Genomic DNA, 24689 nt, shown 5'->3' on the forward strand with positions numbered 1-24689 from the left:
GCATCACCTGGTAACTGTTAAGTGGCACCTGCTGTGCCACTGTAACATTTCTATCGTAGACATAAATTTTGCACATGATTAAAGGTTACTTACAGGAGAGGATCTATTGAAATCAGTGAAGCTGCTTATATGAGTAAAGTTACCTTTACCTCTGCATAAGTGTTTGCAATTTTGGAGCCTAAGGTCACATCCACAGCAAAAAAGGTGGAGTCTTTTCCTAAGCAGAATAACTAAAATGTATGCATTATCTTGCTAAAATCCTAGTGGAGACAAGGCACTGAAGTTTTTACCACAAGGTAGCTAGGTGAAGCCAACACTATACCTTGCCTGTAGTTGACTTTGCCTAACTGCCACATGATAAAACAATAGTGCCGTATCTCCACGAGGATTTTACAAATGGTAGAATACCTGATGAAAAATGAGCCTTTTTTTGGGTCAGTGAAGTCATGGCCTTTAGCCTTGCTGCAGTGGCCCTCTTCCTAGCAAAGCCAGAGTTTGAACTTGGTTTCAAACTACTTTCATCTGGAAGATTGGACTAAAGCAAATGAGATGATTTGTTTATGATATACCTCTGCTATATGGTCTGCACTACGTGCCAGTAGATTTTTGGGTGAAATACAGATTGTTCCATTCAACCTAAGCGTGATTAAATGGGTTGGGACTTGCTTTACTGGAACAGTGGGAATGGCCGCTTTCCCCATGTGATTCCCATGGCAGCTGTGATCATCCACAATGCTCAGACTTCATGCCCTCTTGGAAAAATGTAAAAAGGACTGATAGCATAGAAATTATGTTGGAAATGACACTGGTGGCTGTATTAATTGATTAGAGGTTTTTTTTGGTAGTCCAGGAAATTTTTTCATATTGTTAACGAAATGGAATGATTGTAGTTATTTTTAAATGTGTGGAGTTTAGATAGGAGCAAACGGAAACATATGTAAATAAATAAAATGAATAATACTTTCCTTAGCTCTTAGTTCAGTTGCTTCTCCTTTTGCTAGTCATCTCCTTTTTCCTTTTCTTTCATATCCTCCTTTTTTGTTTCTTCTCCCCAATGTACCCCCCCTTATAGCCATTACAGAACTATGTAAATTTAATTGTATTTGTAAACCATTTGGAGAACTAAATTTAAAGACTGCAATTTGTGGTATGCATTTACCAATGACTTCATTACTCTGTCATGCCAATTTTTCTTTGCCTTTCTTTAATGTAAATGTTTTAAAATAATGTTGAAGTATTTTTAAATTAAGTTGATTTTAAATTTAACTGAGAATAAGAAGTTAATGTTGAAAGAAAACCCAAACTCTTTTTTTCCACTTAGCTGATACAACATGAAATATTATGCTGTACCTTTTCTTTGTTGGAAGGGATTCACCTTCTGTATGATTTTGATAGAATAAGGTTTACAATATTTTTATGGTAAAATCTTATTTCCTTCTACCCTTTTCTTGCCACCATCCCTGTTATTACTCTCTCCGTGGTTCCACATATAGTAGAAAAATGATCTGTTGTTGATAACAGTTGTCAGAAAAGGCTACCCCTTACCACGCCATCTCAAGTGGTTTTGGAAAAAGGTCAGCTGTTAGTGTAATCTGGACAATGAAGTTTTCAAAAGCTTTGAAGAAATGGCGGGGTACACCATTCTGCTGGGGTCTTCATCATGCCTCCTGTAGATGTGTGCAAAATAGTCTTGTCCTATCTATTCTAACAGATAAACCTTTCAGAATCAGCTGAGGGGAACCCACTGTTAAAAACTATTGTAAGCAAGAGTCACTCCAGTGTTATAGGTGTGATCCAAGGTATATCCTGTTTATTCCAGCTCTTGATCTCCTTTTGCTCCTTCCTTTCACTGGGTATTTAAACTCCTTATTCCATTACCGCCTGCTTTATTTTCCCCCTTCTGGAACACCAAGTAACTTTAATTAGCACTTTATGCATGCTGTGCTTTTGCACAGAGGAGCTTCCTCATAGCAGCACTAACAGAAGTGTAAAACTGACAGACCATGAGATCATTGTCACTTTCACAGTGGTTCTGTGTGGTGCATGATCCTGCTCTGATAGTTCACTATTAGTACCAGATAGGATGGATGGATCAGGTGAAACTGTGAGCTTTGTGCAATCTAGTACCAAATTTAAGACTTTAAAATGTTTGGAAAATCCTGAAAAGTATACTACCAAACCACAGTGGAGTGCATGTGATACAACTCATGCCCAACTTGTTGTGACTGCTTTATTTAATTGATATAATGAAAATAATTTTAACCTGATGTTTTCTGTGTTATCCCCTTGATGTTACTGTGTGACAGGATAGCATTTGGCCCTTTTCTATGTAGAGAGCCGTTGCCCTTACTGAGCCTTGTTATTGTTTTAAATTCTGATTAATGACATACTCACTAGAGATGTGTCCCAATTTAATATCTTTAAATTACACTTATATTATTATGTTAACATGCAAATGTAGTTAATACATGAAATGCATTCCTTGACTCTAAAGGATTGTATCTTCCTGTGTTGAGCCCCAAATGTGATCTATGTCAGAATTGTAATATGTGTGAGGAATTTCATTTGGATATTGAATATCTTTTTATTTGCAACTAGAAGATTTACCTGATATTTCTCGGGTTGTTAACTCAGTTAATTTTTGTTTTTCTTCATTTAAATCATTTCCCTGGGGCTGGGGCTGGGGATGAGTATGCAAACTGCTCTAGGGAGAGAGGATTACCCCATCCCTCTGTCACAGCAGCAGCTTGTGGCTAGATGAGAAGTGTCTCTCCATGGCCACTGTAGCTCCAGTGGGCACAGCTGGGGGAGGGATGCATGTGCCCTGGCAGGGGCAGGTCCAGGTTCGTCTACCCCCTGCACTCCTCAACAGGGGCGGCCCGTGAGCCTAGGCAAACTAGGCAGTTGCCTAGGGCGCCGCTGGCCTGGGTGCCTGATGGTGATGATGTCACGTCATGGCCATTGACAGCCGTGTAGGCGGGGGCGCTGCCTAGGGTGCCAGCTTCCGTAGCTGGCCTCGGGCCGCTCCTGCTCCCCAACCAGAATGAGGAATGCAGCAAAATGTGCACTTTTCCCTCACTCCGTGATGAAGAGGAACAGTCAGCAATGTTCTCGTATAAATCCGGGTGGGGGAGAGGTACCTGCAGGGTGAAAGGCTTGGGTAGTCCTGGACAGGGTGGGGGCGCATCCCCCAGCCAGCCTCTTTCAGCCGCCTGCTGATTCTGTCTCTTTTCTGTATGATTTTATGAGAAGCAATTCCATTTTAGGCACATCCCATTTTCCTGGCACAACCAAACTCTTACTTGATTAAGTTACGATAATAGGAAGCAGTATACCATTGATTTCAGTAAGACTATATGTAATTGCAAGCGATACAGCTGGTAGTAAGGTTTTTCAGGATTAGACCACTAGAGACAATAATTTAACTTTAAAGACCTGTCAACTTCAAATCTGGTCAATTGCAGGGGGAGGGGGCAGGGGCGGGGGCGGGGAGAGAGAAGGAAGTACATTCAGTTCTGCCCCTGAAACCTGCTGCCAATTTTTGTAGACTTATAATCAATTTTCTATATTTTTCTTTTACGTGATGCCTTGTAAAAAAACCCATCATAATCATAGGGGAAACTGATGATAACCAAAATGCTGTCAAACACACAACATAAATAAACTGAAATAAAAAAAAGAGGAAATATTTTTCTTATTGTTCAGTTCTAGTAATTTTGCAGTGTAAGTTGCTTGCTGTTACAAAACTTTTTCAAATGAAAATGTGACATTTTTCTATTATGATGGTCTTTTATATTTGCATCACTGTACAGCTTGATCCTTCATTGCTTACTTATTCACTCTCTGTTGCAGTTAGTGGGAAGACTAGCTGACTGAAGTACAGTAAACTTCTGGAAATCCGGCACCTTTAGGACCCAGGGGGTGTTGGATTATCAAATATGCTGGACTATCGGAAGGGGGGGCTATGAGGGGTCTGGAGTGGAGTGGGAGGGGGGAAGCGCCCCTTGGCACTGCGGGACCAACCCGGCAGCACCCCAGCTGCTCTGCCCCAGACTTCCCCATGTCAGCTGCTGCTGAAACTGACCGGCTGACATGGGGAAGTCTGGGGCAGAGCAGCTGGGGTGCTGCCGGGTTGGTTCTGCAGCGCTGAGGGGCGGCGCTAGGGAACCAACCCAGCAGCACCCCAGCTGCTCTGCCCCCGGCTTCCCGAGTCAGCCGCTGGTCAGTTTCAGCAGCGGCTGAATCGGGGAAGCCAGGGGCAGAGCAGCTCTAATTGTCCGGCTGCCTGGAGCACTTCCGGGTTCCAGATGGTGCCAGACCATCAGGAGTACCGGACCATTGGATGCCGGACCACTGGAGTTTTACTGTACTACTTAAGTAGGCATTAAGGCCCATTGCCAGTAACAGATTTGCCCCTATACCCAGCACATTTGCAGAGCTGCTATTAAATCAGAGTGGGTGCTGTGTGGGCAGAGGGGTTTGTGTACGTTAAGCTCAGTGCATTAAGCTGACATCGCTTTTCAAGTGTTTATGATGCTTATTATTTGTTTTTATAAAAGTGTCTCCCGAATAAAAACTTGTTACGTAAGTTCCAAGCCCTGTTCACTTTCCCTATTTTTCTGATTTACAAAATATAAAAACTAGTTTTTGTGGATCTGATAGACAGGAATTTCACCTTCCTCCCTCTGACTTTTTGTATTGCTATAATAGTGTTGTTTTGTAAAATAAAAAAATTGCAGATTAATTCTGAACAAAGCAAATTGCTTTACTTTTAGAAACTCAAATGCTCTATTTGTCTGCCATTTTTGAAATTACATAAATTTAATCCAGTACTCAGCATGAGCTATTTATACATATAGAAACTTCTAAAGGATTTTTTGTACCAGGAATTTGCTGTGATATAATTTTTTAAAAGTATATATTGTTATATTTTATGTTTTTAATCGCTGAGTTAGCTTAATTGAGTGAAGAACCCTTCACTGGCTTTGTCTACGCTTAAAATTTGTGTAGGCATAGCTATTTGGGTCAGAAGTATGGAAAAAGCCTTTGCCAACAAACCCTTAGTGTAGATGCAGCTATGTTGACAAAATAATGTTTTTTTTTTCTGACAGAAAAATTCCGTTTCTTGCTGTAGGGCTGAGTCTACCATAAGGAAATATCCTGGCATAGTTGCATGATGCAAAGTAGACATACCTGTTGTCTACACTAAACTTTTTTTAACCTAAGGTCTTGTCTAGTTGGGAAAATTGAGCAGAACAAATATTGTAGAATAAACAATAAATAATATTCTGAAATAGCTCTCTGTGTGGACACCATTCCCGATTAAATTTTATTTTGGATTTTTTCTGATTTTTAATAAAGTAATAAAGTAAATATTACTCTAACGTAAAATGTCCATATGATGGATTAAGCTCAACTGTAAAAGGGCATTCTTATTTTGGGGATATTTTGGGTTGTACCAACATAATTATTCAGTAAATTTCCAAGTGCAGGCAAGCCAAGAACCTTTACAGCTTCTGATTAGACCAGCCTTAGGCCTAATGTTTTTACTTATTTAACTTAATTGTCTTAAATTGGTAAGAATTCTAAGTTGATATTATGGAATTCTAAACCTATTGAAAAGTGTCCACAACATAAATCTGCACCAATTTAACAACATCAGTTTCTCAAATGATAGTGAAATCCTTAAAGCTTTTGTATATGGACAAACCTTAAGAGTCAAAAATTGTATTATTTTAACAGGATAAATCTGGAGTAACCCTGTTGATTTTACTGGAAGTAATCTGGATTTACAACTGTATATAACTGAGAACAGAATTTGAACTCAATTTTCAGTTTTCAGTATACTGTAGTGAGAGATTCAAATTCTTGAGTCTTCTTCTGGTTTGCCAGCTATAGCTCAGTGTTGATGTCCAGATTTTAATTTGTGAACTGGAACTAGATCTGTTTTCTGAACCAAGTATTAAACTCTCTTTCCTCCTCCAATTTAACTAAGCTATACACAAAACAGAATGTTTTCCCAACGAATACCTGTGTTATTTCCTTTTAGTAAGGAAACTCATAATTACCAGGTTATTTAAACTGGTTCGCCTTTAAGAATAGATCAGCACAAATGGAATAATGATTGCATTTTTTTTCTTTCTGCGCAGTGCCAAAAGAAGGAAACTTTGCCAGGGGCCGTGTGGGGGAGTGGGAAAGAGTGAGTTTCTTAAGGGATATTTTTCGGACGAGGTTTTCTAGCGAGTCAGTTGCAAACTGGGTTGGGGAGTAGCAACGTCTCTAGAAAAGGGTTAAAGAAACCCCTTGAATTTCAAGCTGAAGTCCTGCCTGCAACAGCCTCTTAATACTCAAGACGTGTGTCCGCTGGAGGAGGAGGGATCCATTTGTACGTGTTGCAACTTTTAGTGGTGCTTTGTTAAATGGGAAAATACGATTCGCTGATGGTGGGGGCAGAAGGGGAAACTAAAGCGTGGTGAAGTCTGGCTCCTACGCCGCCAGAAAGGGGCTATGGGGAGGACAGATTGCACTCGCCTGCCCTGGGGCTAATCTGACAGGCTCTTCTTTCGTAGCCCTCCCGGGAGCAGCCGACTGAGACGTGCTGTTCCTCATGCTCTTGCGGGGTTCGCGTTGCATTGTGCAATGCAAGCCCTTGTGTATCCCTCTTTGCTGCTGCCCCAGTGTTTCAGTACCGCAGCCAGGCGGCGGCGGCGGCTGCTGCTGCTGAGGAGCGGGGGGTGGGGACCCGTCCGCCCAACCACGTCTGCAGGCGGGGAGTTAAGAGTTAAGCTGGGGCCCGCTTTGCGTAGCTAGAGCAGCCGGGACTGGTGGTTCCAGCTCCTGTCAGGGCGAATCCAGGCCGCACATTGGTGGCGCCCGCAGCCGTCGGATCTACTTTCTCTAGCCCTGTTCTTTTCCTCCCCTTCCCCTCGCCTCCTCCTCCGGCGGCTCCAGGCTGGCTCGGGGAGGATCCAGAGAGCTGAAGTTGCGAGGCGATTCGGGGCTCGCCGACCGGCCCCTGCCATGGGGGCTTTGGCAGGACGCGTCTAGAAGCGCTCCTGCTCCTTGTCCGTGCCCAGGCGCCCGGGGAAGTGGCCTGGGAAGTGCTCGCAGCCGTCGGTGGATTTGGGAGAGTAACATGGCTGATCTAAGGGAGTGCTGAGCAGTTTGTGTCTCTGTACGACGGTGGGCTCGGATTGTAACATGTAAATAACTTCTTCCTTTGGACAATACGCCTGGGCATCGATGCCAGCCCCTCCATTTCCCAAAAAGGGTCTGTGAGAGGTTCTCGGGCTCTGGATTATGCTGTGCAAAACCAATTCGCTGGCGGTGAGTGTGTCTTGCATTTAACTTCTTTGTATTAAAGGGCAAAATGTGACAGGCGGCAGGGGGCTGCATATGGCAATCTGCATTATATTTCTATGGAGACAGATGGGGGTATCAACATAAGGAGGAGTAGTGGGACCTGAGGCACTAGGTTGGAAACTTATCAGGAGTACTGTGGTGACACTAGCACTCTAGAGAGATTTTTCACACCCTTGGTGAAAATGCATCTCCTGAGATCAAAATGTGTGTATCAGCCCAAGTTACAGGTTCACTAGATCATCTTCAGCCTCAAATAACACACACTGCTTAGGACTGACAAGTATTATATGACCAATGGTCTTTTCGTTTCTTAGTCTGTGTAGTGTACACGTTCTTTTAAAAACAGTCCTGTTTTAACATGGTCTAAATATAATAAATAAATTTTATTAGCCTTTCCTTCCTTCACTTTTAGAGCAGGGGTGTTCTGAATCTTAAAAATACAGTAGGGAATAGGACGATCCCTTCCATATATTTCTTAAATATTCTACATGTGATCATAGCTATTCTTGTAAAACAATGCAGTCTTAAACATTTTCACATAATTTAAAATATAGCATGTCCACAAAATTTTAGGTTTTCTTTCTCATCCATTTTCTGCTCACACTAGTTTTAAATCAGAAAAATACTATTAGTTGGCTTATTAAATATCCTGAAAATAGTTTAAATATCCAGTATATGCTCTATCTTATATTTTGATCTGTGTTCTATAAGCAATGAACACACAAGTCAAAAGTCGAAGAATGGATTATGTAACTGGTTTGGTTCAGTGAATTTGATACAAAATATAAGGGAAAAGAACTGTTAAGTATGATATTTTAATATTGTGCCTATGGCCCAGTTAATTCAGCATCTGTGCTGTTCTTAAACTATGACTTTTGTCATGTATCTAATGCTAGATACTAAATATCAAATACTAAATATCAAATATTTGATAAGTGAAACATTTGTTACTAAAAAGGTATTTGATTCATTGTATGCTTGAAACACATTCATGACCATATGTGTAATTTTTATTATTTGACTGTTCAGTCTTTGTAGTATAATATGATTCTTGCATTGTTGAAAAGGTGCGTTTTGAAGAACCTTAAGCTAGTGTTAAAGTAGTCCCATTTTATTATGCCTGTGGAAGATACAAAAAACAATTCAAAACTTAAGCAAATGTACCAACATCTGAAAGCTGTCAGTGAACATAAAAATAATATATGCTCAAATAAATTTAAATGTAGCAGAAATGCTGAGTATAGCTATAGTCATAGTACATCAGCATACTGTAAATACTTAGTATACAGGCAGTCCCGGGTTACGTACAAGATAGGGACTGTAGGTTTGTTCTTAAGTTGAATCTGTATGTAAGTCGGAACTGGCATCAGCCGCTGCTGAAACTGATCAGTTTCAACAGCCGCTGAATCTGGACACCAGTTCCACTTACATACAGATTCAAGGTAAGAACACCAGGCGTCCCCAAGTCAGCTGCTGCTGAAACTGATCAGCAGCTGATTCCAGGAAGCCCAGGGCAGAGCAACTCTGCCTTGGGCTTCCTGTAGTCAGCCGCTGGTCAGTTTCAGCAGCGGCTGACTTTGGGACGCCTGGGGCAGAGCAGCTCGGGTGCTGCTGGGTTGGTCTAGTAGCGCGGCCGCTCCTCGGAGCTACTGGACCAACCCAGCAGCACCCCTGCTGCTCTGCCCCAGGCATCCTGATTCAGCCACTGCTGAAACTGATCAGCAGCTGAATCAGGACGCCTGGGGCAGAGCAGCTGGGGTGCTGCTGGGTTGGTCCAGTAGCGCCAAGGAGCGGTGCTGCGGCACCAACCGGCAGTGCCCCACCTGCTCTACCACAGGCCCCCGGCTTTGCTCCACGTCTCCCTGGTCTGCTGGGGGGCACTAGCTGCGTCCCCCCCCCCTCCCAGCAGACCAGGGAGACGCTGAGCAAAGCCACGGAGGACCCAGGCGGACCCGCGGCTTCCAGATCAGCTGAAAGCGCTGCAGGTCCGGCCCGGGTCCTCCGCTGCTCTGCTCAGCGTCTCCCTGGTCTGCAGACCAGGGAGACGCTGAACAAAGCGGTGGAGCACCCGGGGCCGGACCCGCGCCACTTCCAGATCAGCTGGAAGCGGCCGTGGGTCCGGACCCGGGTGCTCTGCCGCTTTGTTCAGCGTCTCCCTGGTCTGCAGACCAGGGAGATGCTGAACAAAGCGGCGGAGCACCCGGCTGGACCCGCGCCGCTTCCAGATCAGCTGGAAGCAGCGCGGGTCCGGCCCCGGGTGCTCCGCCGCTTTGTGCAGCGTCTCCCTGATTTGCAGACCAGGGAGACGCTGAACAAAGTGGCGGAGCACCTGGCAGGACCCGCGCCGCTTCCAGCTGATCTGGAAGCGGCCGCGAGTCCGGCCCCCGGTGCTCCACTGCTTTGCTCCCGTCTCCCTGGTCTGCTGGCTCCGCCAGCAGACCAGGGAGACGGGGAGCAGCTTTTCTCGCCCCGGAGAAGGCGGGCGGCGGGACCAGGCATCCCGCTGCTCTAGTTCTCCGGGGCGAGAAATCCCCGTTCGTAACTGCGGATCCGACGTAAGTCGGATTCGCATAACTCGGGGACTGCCTCTACTATGTTCCTGCATAATAAAATGCACAGTTCCTATAAAAAAAAACTAGTTCACTGACTGTTTAGTGGAAATATTTTTAACCACTATGGTTGGAAACAGAAGACAGGATATACTTTTATCAACAGTGTGAATGTTGTGCAGCTGCATCTATACTAACCTTTCATTAATGTCTCATTAAAGACCACTGTGCACTTTGTTTCTTAATGTTTTGAAAGCAGTTGATGCATGCCCCTTTAAATTCATCCGTCATAAATATCCTTTCCTTCTGACAATATGCTGTGAGTGTATTAGCTACCTAGAATAATATCTTTGTCATACTTGTGATTCTCATCCTAGACTAATGAAAGATTACTTATTCTGCACTCTTTTTTCCCCCACAGAGTGGTGTTTTAATGAAATTGTTGATTAAAATTGTTTTTTGTTTTAATTTTGTCAGTTTTTGCCACAACAGTGGAATGTGCTCACAGCATGTAAACTTCCTTTGCATAGATTATTCACCACATTTCCACAAAGAAATGTTCTCTTAAAGTTGAACTGCATAGCCAAAATGAAAATAAGTCCTGTATGGATTTTTGTCTTTGAATGCATCTTCTGACCAGGCTGTATGGGCTGTTCAGCACTTCAAGTCTTCTTAAAGGGACATTGCCAACCTGAAATCTAGTGAGCTTAAAAAAAAAAGTGGGGGGGGGGGGGGGGGAAGGCAGGAAAGAATACTCTTCCCCCATCTCCATCCTTCAGTCCTCTGCCAATTTCTGTGGTTTTTACAGTTTTCAACATTTTTTTTCTCTGTTCTTGAGTCTGAAAAATTCAGCCCAACAAAAAGGGAACTGCCTATATGCAGGAAAAACAGGGAACATGACTAACATAGTGTTGTCACATGCATAGTGTAAACAAACTTAAAAATACAGATTGGAGAAAAATATTTCTATATTTCATTTCCATTAATTTTAGGATTTAAAGGTAACATTTTCACAGAGAAATAAGATTTTTTTTTTAAATAAGTTGTCTGTGTGCCTTTAGCTAGCCTTTTTATAACTGTATTTTTCCTCAATTAAATCTTTTTGGCACAATCTGGTTCACTGGCAATATCCCACATGTTTTCACGAATATCCAATGTCACATTGCAATCCATGGTATTTACTCTGTCATAGTTGTACATTCCGGGATACCTTCAGTGAACCAGGAAATGCCGCTGTGAGTTTGGAAGGGGCTGGTAGGGAATGTATTATGGTGATGGCCACATCATAGTTTAGATCAGTAGGGAGTTTACTGTTTAATGGGAGTCTTAAATGTTTATATCTGGTTATCCAATAGAAATATAAAACCCTTTTTTCTGGGGAGGATCCAACGTTTGTGGAAAGTATTCAAAAAACATATATATATGAGAGAGAGAGAGAGAGAGAAGAGCTTTTGTGGGCAAAACCCACTTCTTCAGATGAGATGATATAACACGGCTACCCCTCTGAGATTTTTAAACAGATATATGTTTAACTCAGTTGTATTTTCAGTGCTGGACTTCTTTGACTAAAAACAAGTACTTAAATAAGTGGCAAAACATTACAGCTTTAATTAAATGACAAAATATACCTATTTTTGTATAGGAAAACTGTCCACTTCTCAGAGAAATGTCTGCTTTTGAAAGCATACCTAAGCAATAATACTGTATAATATCTTTGTATAGGATTTATTTTCCTATTGCTGTGCACATGCAACATCAATGTTAATGGGAGATAATTTTGTCTATACTAAGGATATTTGACTTCCATCATTAGTAATACTTTAAGATTTTGTTTTACACATTTTTTCTTACCTTGCTCCTACACACAGCCTGCACGTTGTGTATGAGTATCACTATTTAAATGTTGTTTTGAACAAGGTGTAGTTTGTGCTAATGGTGCTTTTACAATACCATATCTGAAAAATGTGTGCTAATTCAAACCATGTTTTCATTCTAATTGCTGTGATATTGAAAAGTAAAATTAAATAACTCGTATTATTGAATTGGACACTCTTAGAAACAGAAGCCCTGAATTTTCAATCTAGACTTCTATTTTGCAAATGTAATATTTTAATAATGAGTTATTTTGTTTTAAATATTGAAAGTTGCACATCCCTAAGTTGAATAGTTGTGTGGTCTTATTGCAAACAGTGTACTTCCCACTTCTTGATTTTTTTTGTTTCCATTATTCACTGATATGCATAAAAGGAGGCCCCACTTCTGTAAAGGGGTCGTCTACATGTCCACCCTGTAATGAAGTTTAGATTACTTTAGTAAGATTTTCTGTGGGAGGAAGGATCAGTGTGGATTTTTACTACTTATAATTTTACAGTTGTCATAGGTATTCTGCACAGAACATGCCCCTGCCTCAGACAGAGTACAGTAAATGATGAATTTAGCAGACAAGTGAAAAGGGAGGAAGGAGAAGGCTCAAGAAAAGACATAGATATGAATAATTGGTTATTTAAATTACACACGTGTATTATACTATTGAGATGTATATATGCCTGTTGGTTTTTGTTCAAGTAAGAATGAGGATGTTGCCATACTAGTTCATAACAGTGGTTCATTGACTCCAGTATCCTGTCTCTAAATGTGAGCAATGCCACATGCTCTGGAGCAGTGGTCTCCAACCTTTTTACACCCAAGATCACTTTGTAAATGACAGACCAAGCCAAGATCTACCGCCCCGCCCTCTCTGTTCTCCTCCTCTCCATCACTTGCTATCCCCAATCCTTATACTGCTGCTTATTTTTTTTTTATTATTATTATTCTGTAGGAAGAGGTTTTTCCAACATTTGGCCTGTCTACACTGGACCAAATGTCAGAAAAAAACCCCTTCTTTTGGAAGCCACCTTATTCCTTCTGGAAAGAGGAATATAGGGGTGACCAAAAGAGCCTGTTTGCTCTTCCACTAAAAAAGCGGAAGAACAAACGCAACCCTGGATGCAGAAGAGTTTTTCTGGGATATCTCCAGAATCCTGAAAAACTCTTGCAGTCTAGCTGGACCCTTGCTGTGTTGAGACAGGATGTGTAGGCTCTGGGGTGGGAATGAGAGATTTGGGTGTGGGAAGGGGTGAGAGGTGCAAGCTCTGGGAGGAAATCTGGATGCAGGAGGAGGTGGAGAAGGGGACACTGGCTCGGGGAGGGGGCTCCAGGCTGGGCAGTGTTGGGATACTAAGCAAGCCACAGGCTTGTGGATGTGAGGGTGCAGGTATGTGAGGGACTGAGGGCATGAGGTTCCAGTGTTTGATGGGCTCAGATCTGGGGAAGAGGGAGTGCAGGAGTGGTTGTGGCCAGATGGGGGCTTGGCCCCAATTGGGGGTTTGTTGGCCAGGCTTCATTTTTAAATAGAATACTATGTTAAACACAAAGTTTCTGCATTGTCTTTATTTATGAGAATGGCAGGAAACCTGCCTTGAGTCAGGGGTCAGTGACCCATAGAAAAGTCATTTGGGAGCAGGGGACACAGTACTGGGGAGGAGTGCTAGTGGGTTCTGGAGCAGGGAACAGGATGCTGGGGGGGACAGGTTTCTGCAGAGGAGAGCAGGGGGACAGGTTTCTGTAGTAGGAGACGGGTGCCAGAAGGAACTGGTTTCTGCAGGGGGGCAAGATGCCGGGGGACAAGTTTCTGCAGGGGGGCAGGTTTCTGCAGCGGGGTCGGAGGGGCAAGAGAGAGGGAACAGTGGGCCAGGAGGGCGGGGGACAAGTTTGGGGCAGAGGAGAGGGAACAAGGTTGGGAGCAGGGAGTTCCCTACACCAGCCACGGAGGGAAGCCTCTGACCCACACTCCCTCCGGACTGACTGCAGGGCAGCCAGGCTGGAGCGAAGAAAAGTGGCGGCCCGGCCAGCTGGCCATGGTGCTCAGCCAGGGTGCCACCAAGCTCCACGTGGGCAGGCGCAGAGGGGAAGCCGCCCAATCAGCTGGAGCGCGGTTCAGCCTCCTCTGGGCTGAACACCACAGCCAGCAGGCCAGGCAGCTTCTCCTCTGTGCCAGCCCACGTGGAGCGTGGTGCACCATGGCCAGCTGGCTGGGCAGCTGCGTCTCTTCCCTCCAGCCCAGCTGCCCTGCGCTCAGCCCAGGGAGGCTGTGCCTAGCTCCAGCTGTGAAAGCCACAGTCAGCTGGCTGGGGTGTTTCAGCCCTCCCGACCTCTCAGCTCCCACCATTCCTCGCAGCTACTCACCTGTGTTGTTGCTCAGTGAGTAGCTGCTCCTCAAATGAGGAAATCTAATGTAAATGTACTGCGCAGGTGCGCAGTTCAGAGAGGGCTCAAGAGCTACTCTTAGAGCCCCTGAGATCTACCAGTAGCTCACGATCTACTGGTTGGTGACCACGGCTCTGGAGAAAGGTGCAAGAAACTCTGAAATTGACAAATATCAAATCACTTTCATAGCGGATCCATTAGATATTGGATTATATCTTGAAGCATAAATGGGTAGGTACTTTCCAAGCTTTAAAAATCCTACCTAATGTAACCATGTGTGTTGAGCACCATAATGAAAAGTATCTTTTAAGAGTGGTTTGAGTGAGACAAGGGTGGAAAGTTGACAATTAGATTTTTTTAAGGTCTACTCTTTGCAAGCCTGATGGATAGTGTGAAAAGCACCTGATGATGTTGGCAGAGCAGAGAGGACAGAATGGAGAGAATGTGAAGGAAGACCAAATCAGAGGTATAGTACATTGAAAGCCAGGGACAGAAATTTGAACTGGGTGTGCAGCACAATAGGGAGTCAACATAGTGACTCAAATTGGGACATATGTTTTAAATCAGGGGTGGGGAGCCTAAGGCCCAGGGACCAGTGTTCCCTCTAAGCTGCACAGCTTCACAGGTGATTAATCAGCTCCGCCCAGCCAGCTCCATGCAAGGAGCCCTGAGTCTCTGACTGGGCGGGGCTGACTAATCACCTGTGAAGCTGTGCTGCAGGGCAATAGAGGGAACACTGCTGGGGGGCTCCATGGCTTGCCTGGATCCAGCCCTCAGGCTTTTACCCCAGCATTGTGAAGGGGGACGGGGAGCAAAGCAGAGCATCCTGTTCTGACTGTCCAGACCCTCCTTCCCTTCTGTGGGGCTGGAGCGCACACAATCTACTAGCCTGGCCCTGCCCCAGGCAGTAGTGTGTGAGGGGAATATGAGTGTCTTTCTGCTTCTTGGTCAGAGGTCATGGCACCATGACAGTGAGGGTTGGGGTTTTTTTCTTCTCACTTGTATGTGGCTCCCAAGGGATTTTTTTTCTGTGTCAGCGGCTCCCAACCCATAAAAGGTTCCTCAGCCTTATTTTAAATGAAGGGTAAGAGAGACAATGTTGGCAGCCGTATTTTGGCTGAACCAAGAAGGATGAGGCAGTCATCTAAAAGACTTGAGAGGAATATGACATTGGTCATGTTAGGTCAGACCAATGGTCCATCTAACCCACTATCCTATCTTTTGACAGTGACTGGTGTCAGATGCATCTGAAGGAACGAATAGAACAGGGGAACTGTCAAGAGGGCATCCTAGCTGTTGGGTTATCCTAGCTTCCTGCACTCAGAATCTTAGGGAAACCTGAAGCATTATGTCGAATCCTGACCATCTTGACTAATAGTTATGGATGGATTTATCTTCCATTAACTTAACTAATTCTTCTTTTGAACCCAGTTATACTTTTGGCCTTCACAACATCTGTTGGCAATGAGCTCATAAGTCTGAGTGTGTAATGTGTGAAGTACTTTCTTATGTCTGTTTTAAATCAGTTGTGTATTAATTTCACTGGGTGGACCTCTTGATTCCTGTGTTTATATGAAGCATAAATAACACTTCCTTATTCATTTTCTCCACACCAGTTATGATTTTGTATCCTTAACCCTACTTACTCATCTCTTTTTCTAAACTGAAGAGTCCCAGTCTTTTTAATATCTCTTCATACAGAAGCTGCTTGATACCCCTAATTGTTTGGGTTGCCCTTCTGTGCATTTTTTCCAATTCTAATCTTTTTTGAGAGAGCAACGAGAATTTCATGCAGCATACAATGTATTTTTACAGAGTGACTTTGATATTTACTGTCTTATTATCTGTCCCTTTCCTAATGGTCTTTTCTCTGTCTGCAAGCCTTTTGGACTGCCACTATACATTGGGTGAATGTTTTCAGAGAACTATCCATGATGACTCCAAGATCTCTTTGAGTGGTAACAGCTAATCCAGACCTCATGATTTTGTATGTAAATGTAGGATTATGTTTTCCAGTATGTATTACTTTGTATTTATCAACATTGAATATTGTGTGCTATTTTGTTGCCCAGCTTTGTGAGATTGAGTTTCTCTTTGCAGTTACCTTTGGACTTAACTATGATGAGTAATTTTGTATCATGTAAAAATTTGCTATCTCACTATTCACCCCCTTTTTCTAAATGATTTATGAATATGTTCAATACCACATTCTCGATACAAATATTGGGGTGACCCCACTATTTCTCGCCATTGTGAAAACTTACCTTTTATTTCTACCCTCTGTTTCCTTTTTTTAAAGAGTTATCCATCCAGGAAAGCACTTTTCTTTGTAAGTTTTGACTGCCTACTTAACAGCCTTTGTGGGATGTTGTCAAAGGTTTACTAAAAGTTTTAAGTGTACTATATGTCCATGGAATCACTCTTGTACATATGTTGATCCCTTTAACAAATTGTGATAGATTGCTGAGGTGTGATTTCTCTTCATGAAATCCATGTTGACTTTTCTCCAACAAACTGACTTCATTTATGTTTCTGGCAATTCTATTCTTTACTATCATTTTAGCCAGCTTGCCTGGTACTGAAGTTAGTCTAACAGGCCTGTAATTGCCATGATCACCTTAATGTCCTTTTTAAAAAATTGGCATTGCATTAGTTATCCACCAGTTATCTGGTACAGATGCTGATTTTAAGTGTGCGGTTACAAACCACAGTTAATGGTACTACAGATTTCTATTCGAATTCTTGCAGAACTCTTGGATGAATACCGTCTGATCCTGGTAACTTATTGCTGATTAATCTATTAACTTGTTCTAAAACTTCTGCTAATGACACTTCAATTTTTGACACTTGTCAGCTAAAAATAATGGTTCTGCTATATGAAACTCCCTCACATTTTCTATAGTGAAGACTGGTACAGAAGATATTGCCATAGTTGAGGCACATAATGGAGAATGTATCCAGAATCTCTTTTTATTTTTATCCTTCATGTTGTGTAACTATGGTCAGGAAATAAAGAACTATGTCTTTTCACACCTGTCCGTGTCTCAGAGTATACAGTGAGATGGAAAGGAAGAAGTACAAATCATTGTAGGTTCAAAACTGCTCACAAAATGGAGGCCTGAATTGAAAATCTGTCTCTGTGCTATTATACTTTAACAGATTCATGATGTTTTCAACAAAAAAATAAAAATAATTGAACAATGCTGTATCAACAGACTTCATTGCTCATAGGTGTGAGTAGAATATCAACCCAGAGTGCAAAGTTGTAAGACAAATTGTCTTACCTTGATTAGCAGGAAGGAGTCCAGAATTCAAAGGGATGTAAAATTAAATATCTAAGAAACTAAGGGTGGGTTAGTACAGGTTTTAGTCACTTTTCACAACAGCCCATCTTGGTGCTGTTGTTTGTGTCTGTCTCTTTTCAAGTTCATGTAGCTGCTGTCTCCTTCCATTTGGCTCTTGTTCTTTTCTATTGGAGATATTTTAAACCATTTTAAAGATAATTCCAGTCGGTATTTCAGAAGCACAAAATTAATTTTTAAAGTCTAGATCTGAAAGGGTAAATATCATATTGAAGAGTGATGGAGGGAATTTTTGAGTCAAGATCAATGGTTTTCAGAGATAGCTTGTGTGGATTCGAATACAGTCTCTGAGGAATCTCCTTCTAAAACTGAGCTGAAAGAAGATTTTTTTGTAACCTCTGTTCTTATTTGCTCTTGGGGTAACATGCAGTATATTGTTCTTTCACAGCTTATTTACTTCCTCTCAATATCAGCGTATATCTTGTCTATTTGATGGCATGTAACTGATGACTATTGTCAAGATACAGTTTTTATCAGAAACCATTTTTAAAAAAACAGCTTAACTCTGAAAATGACTCCTGGCAGCTATTATTTAGGTGTTGAACCTCATTGATTAATGTCCATGGAGATCTTTGGATCCCAAGTACTGTGTCTCTAAGACCTGGTCTAAACTAGAAAATTAGGTTGGTTTCAGTATGTAGGTCAGAGGTGTGAAAGATCCTTAGCTGCATTGTTAAGCATAACATAAGTCCACATGCAGACTGTGCTAGATCAACGGAAGAATTCTTCCATTGACTTAGCTACCACCTATTGGGAGATGGATTACTTGTTCTGATCAGCATAGGTATTGTTTACATTGATGTGCTGCACTGGTGCATTTGAGCTAGTATAGCTTTTTAAGTGTAGAAGTACCCTAAATTAATCACCACCTCAGCTATTTCTGTGGTCTTTTTTTGAGCTTCTAAAACTTTCTGAAGTCTTGTTTGACTGTTGGGTAGAATGTTGTTTTAATTTATTGATGTTCATGTTTCATGATTACATGGCTAGCATTATGATGAGGAAGTGGTGCTTCCAAGAATTGATAATAGAACTTGCTATTGGAATTCAAGTGTAAAAGTGCTCATTTTCTCATTGCAGGACAAACTTAACATGTTAAAATATCTTCTGAATGCAGCTTTTTCAGAACGATCTTTTTCAAATAGAAAACTGTTTTTAATATGTTTGGTATAACTTTGTTTAATTTCTAATCAAGATGACAAGTTATTCTGTAAATCACTAAGCACCTCATCAGAAACAATTTGAAGTCAGTGAAAGACCTTTTGATTTTAAGGGGCTTTGGATGAGGTCTTCAGGTCTAGAGTATAATTTCTTATTTGCATGAGTCATCAACACAGATAATTCAATTGAAATCAAAGGGATTATTTATGACTGTACATGCCCACCAGCAAGAGTAAGAATTAAGCAATTCAGCCTCTACTTTTTTGTAGCATTTTGAATAATGATGCATATTGATGTAATAATGCAGTTGTGATATTATGCAATAATGATGTTGAAGATATTAACCAATTTTGATATATGATATTTATATAGTGTCAAACTATGGAGAACTGGATGACTGGTTGTATAGATGTGCTTTGCAAGATTGTTTTCTCATATCTTCTTGATACTACAAGAGTGAAGCTAACTTTCATAGAATCATAGACCTGTAGCTCTATGAGAAAGCTCAGTAGCCCATCTAGTCCAGTCCCCTGCATTCAAGGCAGGACTTCAAAATAACTAGACCCTTTCTAACAGGTATTGGTCTAACCTCTTCTTAAAAACCTCCAGTGACAGAGATGCCACAAGCTCCCCAGATCTGCATTTCTCAAACTTTAGATTTTAAAATTTTCCATGGATCCTGAAGATGGCTTCTGATTTTCCTCAGGAGTTTTCAACCCTTGCTTGGCCCCATCAGGCTACATTGCTGTTATGCTCCTTGTCCCAAGGCCTGCCCCCTGCTCCACTTCTTCCTGTTTCTCCTCTTCTCGGTCTCTTTCCACCCCCTCCCTGTGTGAATAGCTGGTCCAGCATGCAGGAGGCACTGGGAAGGAGAGGGAGGAGGTGATCAACAGGACCTGTGGTCCTGTTCATGACTTGTGGACTCCAGTTTGAGAACTGCTGCCTTAAATAGGGTGCTTAACCACCCTGACAGACATGAAGTTTTTCCTAATATCCAACCTCCCTTATGGCAATTTAAGCTCATTGTTTCTTGTCCTATCCAGAGAACAGTTTTTCACCTTCTTCCTTGTAACAACCATTTATGTACTTGAAAACTGTTATAATGTCCCTCTTCAGTCTCCTCTTCCGGTCCTCTGGAATCTCTTCTGTCTATCATTAATTTCTTGAAGATAATTACTAATGGCGCTGATATCTCCTCGTTCAGCTCCTTTAGTGTTCTAGGATGTCCACTGATTTGCACTCCATGAAACAGTATTGGACATTGTTTTGTGTTAAACCTGTGGTGGAGGGCAGGATGGATTTGGAGACAGAAATATAGAATCCTAGAATACTAGGACTGGGAGGGACCTTGAGAGGTCATCGAGTCCAGTCCCCTGGCCTCATGGTCTAGTACTGACTAGACCATCCCTGATAGACATTTATCTAACCTAATCTTAAATATCTCCAGAGATAGAGATTCCACAACCTCCCTGGGCAATTTATTCCAGCGTTTGACCACCCTGACAGTTAGGAACTTTTTTTTTCTAATGTCCAACCTAAATCTCCCTTGCCACAGTTTAAGCCCATTGCTTCTTGTCCTATCCTCAGAGGCCAAGATGAACAAGTTTTTTTTCCCTCCTCCTTAGGACAACCTTTTAGATATCTGAAAACTGCTATCATGTCCCTCCTCAATCTTCTCTTTTCTAAACTAAACAAACCTAATTCTTTCAAAATGATCTGGACAAATTGGAGAAATGGTCTGTGATAAACAGGATGAAGTTTAATAAAGACAAATGCAAAATGCTCCACGTAAGAAGGAACAATCAGTTTCACACATACAGAATGGGAAGCGACTGTCCAGGAAGGAGTACGGCAGAAAGGGATCTAGGGGTTATAGATCCCTAGATCTATCTGTAGTCAAACCTCACAGCTACTCCCAACCTTTCTTCTGTTTTCTGATCAGGCAAAAGAATTTATTTGTAGTGGTTGCTCCTCCTTTGGGTCATCTGTTAAAATACATGGACTTGCAGATGAGGAATAGGAGGCCTTTCCTGAAGAAGATGACTTATTTTGTAGTAGAAAAGAAGGCAATAGGCTGTAAATCGGCCCCATCCAAAACTTCTCCAAGGATAGGTGGTTGTACACTTTTATGTACTCTTTTGAGCTAAACGCAGTTACAAGGAATGTCAATAAAATTTTGGCACCTTCATGTGTCTCTCTCCTTGGAGACATTTTAGCACATGAACAAAGTCCTGGATTCCACCTCAGGTTGATATTATAGTATCTTCTGCATCTTAGAAGTTCCTCTTATCATTGTGAGGAAATGTTTCCTTCAGAGATGCATTGGACAAACAGACAGTAGTTAATTTTCAACTATTTGTGATCTTAGTTAAATGTTGATTCTGTAGAAGGTTAGAGCACTGTTAGAATGTGTAAGGAAACTGCGTGTCCTGTCTATCGGAGCTGGATATTATTGCAAGTTAGCAAGATATTGGCTAGCTTTCTGAAATGAGCTAGCAGAAATGTTATCTTCTAAGGTTGCATCAAATAGTCTAGTGTCTAGGAGAGTCCATTTTTAGTTGAATTACCAGAAGAATTTAAAAAAATATTTTGGAAGGAAAGGTTTTAAATTAACCGTTAGATTCTGCTGAAGTCAAAGGCTTGTATCTGTGAGGGACAGCTTTCTGCTCATGCAGTTATTCTTTATATAGATTCTAGATTATAACTACTACCTATCCCAGAAACAAGGAGTAAACCTAGTTCATGTTTCCCACTGAAGACAAGAGGTTTTTTTCTGTTGGGATTCTTCAAGGAAGCATAATGAATAACACCCAACTGGCTTCTAGCAATAGGAAACCTGGAATACCAGGAAGAGTTCTTACATTTTCTTGCCGTATCCAGACTACCATATTTTTTTCTTACATCACCTCACAATTTGCAGACATGACAATCTTTCTTACTATATTGAATATGCATGTTGAAAGAGCAATTGCACAATGTTTTGTTTGCTTTAATTTTCATGAAGAATTTGGATCTGGATGCTGACTGACTTAAAACCATCAGAAAGTGACTGAAAAAGTTATTCTAATGAGTTCATTTTATGGTGGAAATCTTATCAGTGATTCTGACCCTTTTAAAGTTAGTGACTGTTGCTGGAGCTATCCATTCCTTATCTGGAGGTTGGGCAATTAAAAATAAGCAAACAAATTCACTGTACAGTATGTTTTCATTGAAAACTATGCTCTCCTCTGTAGATAAATATTTAGTTCTCATTGTTGACTGTGATTTCTTCCTGTACCTTCCTTCCCTACATACCAAAAACGATTGTATTTATTTAATTGTGATAATAAGCATCTTTGGATGGGGCCTAATCATGCTAACCATCACTATATAAAGAGTAACAATAGAACACTACAAAGTCAGGACTTGATTACACAGTCAGACTGAACTATGCTCTCTAGGATAGGGATGGGCAATAATTTTTGATGGGGGCTACTCCAAGATTTTGGAAAGTGGTTGAGGGCTGCACTCTTCCATGATATTAATGGAGGAGGTAGGGGGTCTGGGATGAAGGTTGAGTGGAGAATGGAGCTTGGGGTAAGGGATTGGAGTACAGGAGGGAGAATGGAGTTTGGGAGGGAGTCTGGGCGAAGGAGGTAGTGTAGTTTTGACCAAGGGCAGGGAACTGGGATGCAGAGTTTTGGGATGTGACCTAGAGTAGGAGGGGATTGTGATCTGAGGCAGGAGATTGGGGTGCTAGATCTGGGAGGGTGTATGGGGGCAGAGGAAGGGAAGGGCTGGGGTGCCAGAGGCAGGCTGTGGCCAGGAGACTTAATAGACAGCAGCCAAACCAGCCTGCCTGCTTACAGAACTAAAGACTTTCAGAGCTAAAAATGTTTCTCAGCCAGCCTGCCTGCCTCGCCATGTGCTTGAGCTGGAGGGGAGGGGGCATGGTGCTTCGTGGCTGCCTGTTGTTCAAACAGGCAGCTCCCATTAGCCAGTTTCGGGCCAAAAACTGGCCAAAGGGATTGTGCTGGGTGCAGGGGCAGCCCCTGAAGCTTTCCCTCCTTTCCTTCGGGATTACAGTTTTGAAAGGGAAACTGGGACAGGCAACTGCGTTTCTGAGTGGTGTGCGGGGCAAGTAGGGGAGCCTGGATGGGATCCCTGCTCTCTCCATGAGCTGGATCTGGTGGCATAGCAGGTCGGATATTACCCGATGGCCATATTTTGCCCAGGCCTGCTCTCAAAGAAGGTCTACAATTGTTGCTGTGCCTGTAAGTAGTAAAATGGGTAAGTTTCCAGAGTTGTTTTATTTGAAACGTGGAGTTCAGTATGCTCCAAATCTGGAGACCTAAAGTTTCAGATCCACAGATTGTTACTGATCCCTTTGAACTGGAGGATTGAGAGCCTTTTATTAAAAAAGGCATAGACCTATTGGAATCATGTTATAGTTAAACTACCATTTGGCATGTACAAGTTAGGGTGGGGACACCAAAGAGTTCAGATGATACCTGAGATTTGGATCAATTGTTAGTCCTGCTTTTGAATCAATATTCAATAAGGGGGTATAGAGAATACTATAGAAGTTCAGTATCAGAGGGGTAGCTGTGTTAGTCTGAATCTGCAAAAGCGGCGAGGAGTCCTGTGGCACCTTATAGACTAACTGAAGTGTTGGAGCATAAGCTTTCGTGGGCAAAGACTTGACAAAATGCATCTGACGCAGTGAGTCTATGCCCACGAAAGCTTATGCTCCAACACTTCAGTTAGTCTATAAGGTGCCACAGGACTCCTTGCCGCTTTTATAGAAGTTAAAATATCTGAGTTTGAGCTTGGGACATTATCAAGCTAGATAATTTGGTACATGTAGCTACCTTAGGTAAAAGGTATCTTTAAAAGGAAAAAAAATGTGGATGCTGCAGGGCTGGTAAATTCCTGTGCTGAAGATTTCTGAGATTCTGGAAAGTGTGTGTTCCCAGTGGGAAGGAGAAATCATGTACGTGGCATAAAGCAGGAACTGGTTTCACTTGCAGATGTGGCCATATCTAGAAATAGGGAGTCAAATTGTTGGAGAATTGAATATCTGAGATTGAAAATAGAAACAGCACTTTCAACTAGATTACTACAGGCAGTCCCCGGGTTACGTACAAGATAGGGACTGTAGGTTTGTTCTTAAGTTGAATCTGTATGTAAGTCGGAACTGGCGTCCAGATTCAGCCGCTGCTGAAACTGATCAGCAGCTGATTCCAGGAAGCCCGGGGCAGAGCAACTCTGCCTCGGGCTTCCTGTAGTCAGCCGCTGGTCAGTTTCAGCAGTGGCTGACTTGGGGACGCCTGGGGCAGAGCAGCTCGGGTGCTGCTTCGTTGGTCCAGTAGCGCGGCCGCTCCTCGGCACTACTGGACCAACCCAGCAGCACCCCAGCAGCTCTGCCCCAGGCGTCCTGATTCAGCCGCTGCTGAAACTGATCAGCAGCGGCTGAATCAGGACTCCTGGGGCAGAGCAGCTGGGGTGCTGCTGGGTTGGTCCAGTAGCGCCAAGGAGCGGTGCTGCGGGACCAACCGGCAGCGCCCCACCTGCTCTACCACAGGCCCCGGGCTTTGCTCCACGTCTCCCTGGTCTGCTGGGGGGGGGGCACTAGCTGCGTCCCCCCCCAGCAGACCAGGGAGACGCGGAGCAAAGCGGCGGAGGACCCGGGCCGGACCGCGGCGCTTCCAGATCAGCGAGACCAGGGAGACGGGGAGCAGCTTTTTTCGCCCCTGAGGAGGCGGGCAGCGGGACCGTGCGTCCCGCCGCTCCCGTCCTCCGGGGCGAGAAAATCCCCGTTCGTAACTGCAGATCCGACATAAGTCGGATCCGCATAACTCGGGGACTGCCTGTATTTGGAATTTGACCCAGTAATGAATGAAGCTTTCTAGTGTCAAGTGGCTGTGTGGCATCCTGTGTGAAATGAGCCTCAGTCCTGTTTCAAGAGGACATGTGCCCTCATCTCTAAAACAATTACCACATACGATACTAATTTGGTATTGGTAGCTTAGCA

General features: G+C 42.9%; 1 protein-coding gene across 13 annotated transcripts in view; it reads left to right on the forward strand.

Annotated features, from left to right (window-relative positions):
* Positions 1-24689, forward strand: part of KMT2C (lysine methyltransferase 2C) — a 347150-nt gene that overhangs the window by 16601 nt on the left and 305860 nt on the right. Inside the window, exon 1 of one of the 13 annotated variants that reach the window (XM_075922791.2) lies at positions 6419-7326. The exons of the other annotated variants lie outside the window; for them this stretch is intronic. The gene's annotated coding sequence lies outside the window, so the exon portion shown is untranslated. Of the gene's footprint in view, positions 1-6418; positions 7327-24689 lie in introns of those variants that run through there. 13 annotated transcript variants of the gene reach the window in all.

Source organism: Pelodiscus sinensis, chromosome 2 (assembly GCF_052426305.1).
Source record: "Pelodiscus sinensis isolate ZL-2025 chromosome 2, ASM5242630v1, whole genome shotgun sequence".
NCBI classification, from domain to species: Eukaryota; Metazoa; Chordata; order Testudines; family Trionychidae; genus Pelodiscus; species Pelodiscus sinensis.